We start from the raw sequence: 9,211 nt of genomic DNA on the forward strand, positions 1-9,211 counted from the left end.
GTGCACCCCACTCAGCATATCTTTTGGAAAACGCCGTTCATCTTCTGTCTCTCTCATTTATATAATTTATGTTTCTAAACCATTTGAGAGATGGTTATGTATATTATGCCCTTTAATGCATTAAAACTTCAGCATGTATTTCTTAAGATCAAGAATAGCCTCTTATACACAAGGATATGGGCTTCCCAAGTGCCTCAGTGGGTAAAGAATCTGCCTGCAATGCAGAAGAAACAGGAGCTGTGTGTTTGATCCCTGGATCGGGAAGATCCCACTGGAGGAGGGCATGGCAACCCACTCCAGTATTCTTGCCTGGAGAATCCCATGGACAGAGGAACCTGGTGGATACAGTCCATAGGGCTGCAAAGAATTGGACACAACTGAAGTGACTGAGCATGTACACACATGTACATGCATGCACGTGTACATGATATATTGTACAACACCAGGAATATAGCCAATATTTTGAAAAACTATAAATGGAGTATAATTTTAAAAATTGTGAGTCACTATGTTGTACACCTGAAACTTACATGTATTGTACATCAACTATGTTTTTGTTGTCCTGTGTTACATATAGCCCCTTAATTTGGATTTGTTGATGTTTCCTCATGATTACATATAGGTTAAATACTTGCAGCAGGAATGCCGCAACGGCATTGCAGTTTCATCCTCAAGGTATCTATCTAGAGCTGCATGATACTGCTGTGCCCTCATGGATGATATCTATTTGGACCACCCTGTCCTCTTTCTCCCTTATCACAGTGGCCATAAAAACACACAACTCAAATCTCCAGATGTGAGGAGCCTAACTGATGACTGTCCCGGCCGCGGTGCTCAGAATCCATTTGTGTGGAGACCCCACTGATGCTCTGGCCACTGAATGCATACAGCGAAGATCTCAAGGCAGGCCCATTTCTGCTAGATGGGCACCCCTCTGAGAGTGCCCCATCAGTCTGACTGACTTCCTCCTAGAACTGGGCTGCAGCTAAGACTCTCCCACCTGCCACTTTATCTTCCCCTCCCTCCTCCATGAGGTCAGACCAGCGTTGTCTGACAGCTTTCCCTGCCTCCTCTGGCTCACTCCCATTTTCCCCTCACAGCCACAGCCTCTCCCTGCCCCTACAAATTCTCTTGCATTTCCCATCTTGTCTTGGCATCTGCCTCTTGAAGGGTCCAAACTACACAGTAATATGGAAAGAGGTGATTGAAAACAGGTAGTAAGGTGAAGATTTGAGACTAGGTTAAGTCATCCCTGGTGGGTGAAGAGGATATCATCCTGAGTGGCAGGTGGGGGACACATAATCTTTGACACAAAGTGGTGGCCCAGTTACCAAAGATTTCACTGTTGGTGACCTGGGGATGCGTCCTGGTGGTCATGAATGCCACTGCAGCCAAGATGATTCAGGATCCTTCAGGCATTTAGAAGATACAGGGAGAAGGATGCTTATGAAGACAGATTGCTTCTAAGGTGACCGTCTGCAAAGGGGTGAGAAACTAAGAGCTGAGAAGTAGTTAAAGGCCAAGTGTGAATCAGAGGTGTTGGTGGTAGCTTACAAAGAGGACCTGATCTTCTGAAGTGCAAGAGTAGATAGACTGAGCTGAGGATTGAAGACCCTGTTTAGCAGACTTTCTTACCTTTATTCTATAAAAGTGGAGGCTCAGAGAGATGGAGTGCCTTTATCACCCAGCTCTCAACTTTTTGACAGGTCAGCATAACTTGTCTTTCTGCAGATCCACTTGTGTGAATCCATGGACTTTACAGAAAAAGAAGGTGGCCATAGGTTTTTGGGGGGAACACTGCCGTATCATATGCACCGCATATTCCATCTCACCCCTTCTTCACAACAATTTTGACTGCCCTTTTTTTTCATTTTTGTTTCTGCCAGACTCATGCTCTCCAGCTCAAGAATTCGGGGATACTTAAATAAGAGTGACGTGATGGGTCAAAGGTTTTAGTCAGGTTCATAAGAGCTACAAAACCAACAACTAAGAAAAAACACCTCTTTACACTAAACACTGAAACAAGTTTTCCTTCTCTTTGGTGTACATATAACTCCAGTGTGTGTGTTTCCAGGGAGAGAAAGGTGAATGGTGAGAATTGTTTTACTGGGCCATGATTTACTTACATTTTTGTAACTATATAAATGCGGGTAGTTTTACTCTTAAACATTAGTAAAAGCACAGTAATGAATAATTGAGATTTTACAGACATGTTCAAGAAATGGTGGATAAAGCTTTTTAATACTAACAACCCATCCTAGGACCATGGATTTATAATAATATCTTACAGTTCCATAGTACTAAATGTTTATAAAGGGCTTTTACATACATTACTTAATTTCATTCTCACAGCAATCTTGCATTAGATGGAGCAAGTTTTATTATCCCTATTGTATATATGGAGAAATTATGTTCTTTCACAAACCAAAAAACTAAATTAAGTTGATTAAAATGCCCATGCATTATAAGAAATGGATCTGAAACCTGGCATGAAAGGCACTCAGTTTCTGAAACTACCTACTGTTCTGCCTGGAAACTTTCATTTCTTTTATAATTTTTAATATTTAATATGTTAATATAATTGCTGATACAGTAAAGTCAGTGTCCCCAACCTGCAGAGAGTCCTCACTTAAATCTATATTTCCTGGTGCTTCTCTTTGCAATCAGGATTTAATAAATAAAATAGTACTAGCACTCAACATGATTTGCTTTTTTTTTGACATTGCTGAAAATTGTAAGTAGCTTAAAATCTTTTAGATTGCTATGGTTTAATTTAAAAAGGAGAGATAGAAGAACCAAACTTAGTAATTCTAGATCTGATTCATCTGGGAGATGAGATAGAAAGGGGTTATTATTTTTTTCCAGTAGGAATACTTCTCTAAAGTTTGCACAGAAAGTTAGGGAAAACCTTTTCATAGGCAAAACAGCCCTGCCTTTTTTAAGCAAAGTCTTTTCTTGGAGGATACATATGTGGTGATTCTCTTTATTTCAAATAACACTTTTTGTCTTCAGGTCTCTTGCTGGGTATTGATAGAGTTACACAGTCTTTCTTTTGGTTAATCTTTGCCTACCATATATTTCCTATCATTATGCCTTAAATATTTCTCATTCAAATAGCATGTGGCTGGATTTGTTGGCTCAATCAAAGTATCTATATATAAACTGGATAGTTTATTTTGCTTACATTGTTGTGACAATAAATATATTTGAACATATTTGTGTAATCCTAATTTTTGTTTTTCATAAATTATGCTCATTTTTCCTAGTTTCTTTCCTTCTATTGGATTAATGGAGCTTTTCTTTATTCCCTTCTGTTCCTTTTCTTTTGGTATTTACTCTTAACTTTTGAACCTTTTACCTGACTTAGAACAGTCTCAAGTTAATCAAAATTTTGATGTGTCTCTTCAATAGTATAAAAACCTTGGATCTTTAGTTTCAGGTCACCTTCATTTTCCATTTACTGTCTGTCTTACATGATTTTCTTGTCTAGTAACTTATTTCCTTTTTCTACCTCCTTTCCCTCATTAATTATTATTTTTACTTATTGTCTGGTGCAGACAATGTTTCCATAGTAAAAATGTCCTTTGTAAACCACTTCTTCTTTCTGGGTTTAATTTCCTTCTTCCTTGAGTAGCTCTTTAATTGAGTCTCAATCTTCATTTGAAAAACATTTTTATTTCATTCTCAGTTTTCAATACATAACTCTTTACCTGGAAATTCAATTAAATGGTAATGGTATTCCAGTGTACTAGTCTCCTGTTACTGAGAACTGTTATCAGTCTAAGTAATCTGTTTTTTCTCAATGGTGGCTTTTAAGATTTACTCATCTTTACTACTTCAGTGTGTGTGTGTGTTTGTGTGTGTTTAAAAATTCACTTGTTTGAGGATACTGTGGTTCTTGAATCAAAAATGCATGTCTTTCTTCAACTGAAAAATACTGAATCATTAGTTTAAAAACAATGGTATTTGTTTCTGCCCATTCTCTCTTATCTGCCTTTCTGATTGCAAACCTGTTGAACTTTCTCTTTTTGGTATCTCCTAATCTTTCTTTAAGGCTTTCCTGGTGGCTCAGTGGTAAAGAATCCGCCTGCCAATGCAGGAGGTGTGATCCCCTGGAGAAGGAAATGTCAACCTACTCCAGTATTCTTGCCTGGGAAATCCCACATATAGAGGAGCCTGGCGGGCTACAGTCCATGGGGTTGCAAAGAGTAGGATACAACTCAGTGACTAAACAACAATGATCTGTCTTTCATATTTTAATCCCCTTTATTCTTTCTGCTACAGTGGTAACTCCACTGGTGAAGAATCCACCTGCAATGCAGGAGACCCCAGTTCGATTCCTGGGTTGGAAAGATCCCCTGGAGAAGGGATAGTCTACCCACTCCAGTATTCTTGGGCTTCCCTGGTGGCTCAGAGGGCCTTCCCTTTTATATTTTGTCCTACCTCCTTTTGAAGACGATGGGCTGCTTTTCTGGGCGCCTGATGTCTTCTGCTAGTGGTCAGAAGTTGTTTTGTGAAGTTTGCTCAGCGTTCAAATGTTCTTTCAATGAATTTGTAGGGGAGAAAGTGGTCTCCCCGTCCTATTCCTCCGCCATCTTGGCTTCTCCCCCCGAGGGCCTTACCTAATAGCTCTCAGTTGGTAAAGAATCCGCCTGCAATGCAGGAGACCCCGATTTGATTCCTGGGTTGGGAAGATCTGCTGGAGAAGGGATAGGCTACCCACTCCAGTATTCTTGGGCTTCCCATGTAGCTCAGCTGGTAAAGAATCTGCCTACAGTGCAGGAGATCTGGGTTGGGAAGATCCCCTGGAAAGGGAAAGGCTACCCACTTCAGTATTCTGGCCTGGAAAATTCCAAGGACTATATATTCCACGGGGTCACAAAGAGCCACATACAACTGAGCGACTTTCACTTTGGTGGCTCAGATGGTAAGGAATCCATCTGCAATGTGGGAGGCCTGGGTTCCATCCCTGCATTGGGAAGATCCCCTAGTGGAGAACATGGCAACCCACTCCAGTATTCTTGCCTAGAGAATCGCCATGGATGGAGGAGCCTGGTGGGCCACAGTCCATGGGGTCACAAAGAGTCGGACATGACTGAGCACAGCACAGTATATAGAGAATTTCTTTAGAAATATCTTTCAGTTCATTAATTCTCTTTTCAATGGTTTTAAAATTTTTGTTCAAGTGGTTCATTGAGTTTTTTTTTCTATTTCAGGGACTCAGTTTTTCATTCCTAGAAGTTCTTTTTGATTTTCTTTTTGTATTGATTTTTTAAAGCGTCTTGCTATATGCTCAACTTGCATGAGCTGATCTCATAAGATGTAAACAAAATATAAATGTAACATTTCTCTTAATTCCCATTTAAACCTGATGCATGCTGAGGCCTTTTCCTGCCTTTTGGGTGAAGTCATATGCAAGTCTCATAAATATTCTAGTTATCATTAGATAATTAGGCATCTGTGATTACTTTTAGACACAAGAACAATGATAAAAAGACAACCCAATTTGAAGATGAGCACAACACTTGAGCAGAAATTTTAAGAATATAAATGAATGCTAATAAGCACATGAAAAGATGATGAAAAGTCACCAGAGAAATATAAATTAAAACTGCCATGAGATACCACTTCACACACACTATAATGACTAAAATTAGAACGACAAAGAAAACCAAATATTGGCAAAAAGTGAACAAAATGGGAGTCTTATATATTGCCAAAAAGAGTATAAAATGGTACAATCTTTTGAAAACCTATTTACTAATAGCTATTTCATATATATTTAAACATACACCTGTTCAATGACTCATGTATAAAATTGTACAATCTTTTGAAAACCTATTTATTAATAGCTATTTCATGTATATTTAAACATACACCTGTTCCATGACTCAGCAATTCTACTTGTTCTTTACACAAAAGAAATGAGAACATATGTCCATAAAAGTCTTGTATGGCAGTATTCAGAGCAGTCTTATTTATAGTAGCCCCAAACTGGAAATAGCACAAATGTCCATTAACAGGTGAATGAATATATTTTTTTAATATTTATACAGTGGAATTCTACTCAACAACAGAAGCAATGAACTATTGATATAGCAACAACTGGGGTGAATGTCAACAGTATAAAGCTGAATGAGAGAAGCCAGATATAGTATATGATTCTATTTATATGAAGTTCTAGAACAAAGAAAACTAAGACATAGTAATTGAAATCAGAATATCAGGGATTCACTGGAAAAGGGCCCAAGAGAAGTTCTGCTCTTCTTTTTCTATCTTTTTTAGTTAGACATTTAGGTCATTGATTTTTTACCTATATTTCTTTCTAATATCAGTACTTAAAGCTAAATATTGTTTTGGCTGCAGCCCATAAATTTTGGTATGTAACGTTTCCATTATCATTCAGTTCAAAATATTTTCTAAATCCTCTTGTGATTTCTTCTTTGACCAATAGGCTATTTTCTGCATGTTGCTTAATTTACAGATACTTGGGGATTTTCTAGGTATCTTTTTGTTACTGGCTTCTAATTTATTACCATTTTGTCCAGAGAATGATCTCAGTCCTCTTAGATTCATTGAAACTTGTTTTAAGATTCAGAAAATGGTCTAACTGTGACGATTACATGTGCACTTAAAAATACATGTATTTTGTAGTTGGTGGGTATAATGTTTAATAAATGCCAACTGGGTCAGTTTGGTTGATAGTGTTGTTCAAATCATCTATAATCTAATTTTTTGTCTACCTATTCTATAATTACAGAGAAACAGATGTTAAAATCCCCAACTATGAGTATGGATTTGTCTATTTCTTCTTTCAGTTCTGTTAAATTTTATTTCATACATTTTGAAGTTCTGTTATTTGATGAATGGATCCTTTTAACATCATGAAATAACCCTGCTTTATTTTTCTGGTAATAATCTCATCTTTAAAAAATTACTATAATATACTATCTCTTGCTAATTTTCACTTCAATTTGAGATATGTACATTATTACATTTATAGTTGTAAAGATTGAGTGAGAATGGCCAAGTTTGTATAACTAGTGAACACTAAAAGTAGAGCATACTAAAGTTAGTTGAGCATAGTAGAGCATACTAAAGTTTTTGAGTCTGACAGCAAGTCTTCGAAGTTATAGCTACTTTAATTAATACAGTCCCCTATGATAAAGTTCTATAAACTGTCTTTTTAAAAATCTTTTTGGCTTTCACAATATTTGGCTATTTAATATTTATTCCTACATACATGAATCATTATTCTTATTAACATTCATGCTTCTCTCATTGTTCTTTACCTCCACTGTATTCATTCCTACCACAATACAACATTATTAAAGTAAGCTACATCCCAGAAATGAAAAGGAAGCCGAGAATTGAGCTTCTTAAAAAAAATCCAATTATAGGAAAATAATTTATTATGACGTTTTCTTGTCTGTTAGGAAAAAATATTTATTAATGATTGCAAACCTAAGTATAAAATTATGTGATATGATTATTACAATGTGCTTCTTTCATAAAATCATAGAATCCTATTGTATTTTATATTAAATTCTTTGGTTTAAAATGTCTCCACATAAAAAAAAGAATGAAAATTTCTCTTGATCTTCTATTTTGAATGAATCAATCCTCTGTTTTAAATGGACTAAAGGTTAATCGCTCAAGTCTCTTCTGGAGTCCATTCATATCTTAGTCTTTTGTGTTATTATTCAAATTATACAAAAACATTAAATATTAACCCAGCCAGTGGCTATGAAATCCAGTTGAAACAATCAATCCTGGAGATAAGAATGTTAGGGTCATATTACAGCATTCTTTTGCAAAACAAGGGAAAATATTTAGTGCATGGAATGCAGAAAATTCTAACAAGATTTATTTACAACTGTTTGCTTTTCCTTTTTCAGGTTTACTAAAATAAATATTTGTGCAGCTGAAAGTGTTGCTGGTAGCAGGTCCTTGATGGCTTCTCAGGGCAAATATGTAGTGGTAGCCTGAGTGTCAGGTTTGGGAGTAGAAGCTGGCCTATTACATAAGGTGTTCCCATTGTCTATGCATGGCTTCAGCTTTGCCTGCCTCCACCCTTAGCACCTCACTGCGGCTGAATATATGCAACCTCCATGATGTACTCTTAAAGTTATCTTGGTGTCACATGTACACATTTCTCAGAATGCAAACTTGGGCAGGGAAACATGTAACTATTTTTCTAAAAGTGTATCTAAAATCTACCTTGAACCTCCTATTTCTATCACTGACAGGCAGCTTCATCAGTCTTGGTCATTTGAAGTTTATACTTAGGCTTCAGCCCCTCCCATTTTCTCCCTACAGCGGCAAATAAGTCCTGAACAGACTTATTCGTGTCCAAGTGTTGGGGTAGAATGAGTGGGTGATGAACACATGGTGTACCTTCTCTTAAGAGGTAAATCTGGATGCTGGCTCAGTTCCTGGTGTACCCACTGCCAGGATTTCCCTTCATGTACTTCTCCATACAGAACTGACTTCAGTGTTGTTTTGCATCAGTCTGGGACCCACAAAAAACTCAGATAGTGGGTTCAGTTCCTCCTATGTCTAGATGTGCCATGTCACCAATATTGCTGTTCCATTATCACTGCAGCATGGAGCATAGATGCAAGAGTGTTTCCTACCCAAGTCTCAGATGGACAGCAGGGCACAGTATATCTCTACTTGGACTAATGAGGATAAATTCAGTTATGCTGTGGTGACAAATGCTCCGCAAATCTCAGTGGCTTAAAAGGACAAAGGTTTATTTCTCACTTGTATGTCACTCCTGGGTCAGGCATGGTACGGCTGGTTCTTGCCCTCTTCACTCCTGGGTCCAGGTTGATGGAACTGACTCTGTCTGGGACACGGCTGGTATCAGAGCAGAGGGAGAGAGAACCAGTGAACTTTGTTCTGGCTAGTAGCACAGCTCACGCTTTATTGACCAAAGAAGTCAAATGGATACGCAGAGAAGTATAATTATTCCCCAGGAAGGGGCAGCTTATGGTTTTAAATAATACAATCTACCACTCTAATCCTGGGTTCATAATCAAAGGGAAGGATCTATGTTTCTCTAATAATTTAGCCTGAGGAATGGTGAGAAGTCAGCATCTTCATGCTCAAGGATATCAGTGTTGCTTTTTCTCTTCTTAAGTTCTCCTCTCCAGTCAAGGAGGACCTTATCTAGTCCTCAGGGAGGATGGTCTGGTTTTTCATCTGT

The sequence above is a fragment of the Cervus elaphus genome, chromosome 20 (assembly GCF_910594005.1).
Source record: "Cervus elaphus chromosome 20, mCerEla1.1, whole genome shotgun sequence".
Lineage (NCBI taxonomy): Eukaryota > Metazoa > Chordata > Mammalia > Artiodactyla > Cervidae > Cervus > Cervus elaphus.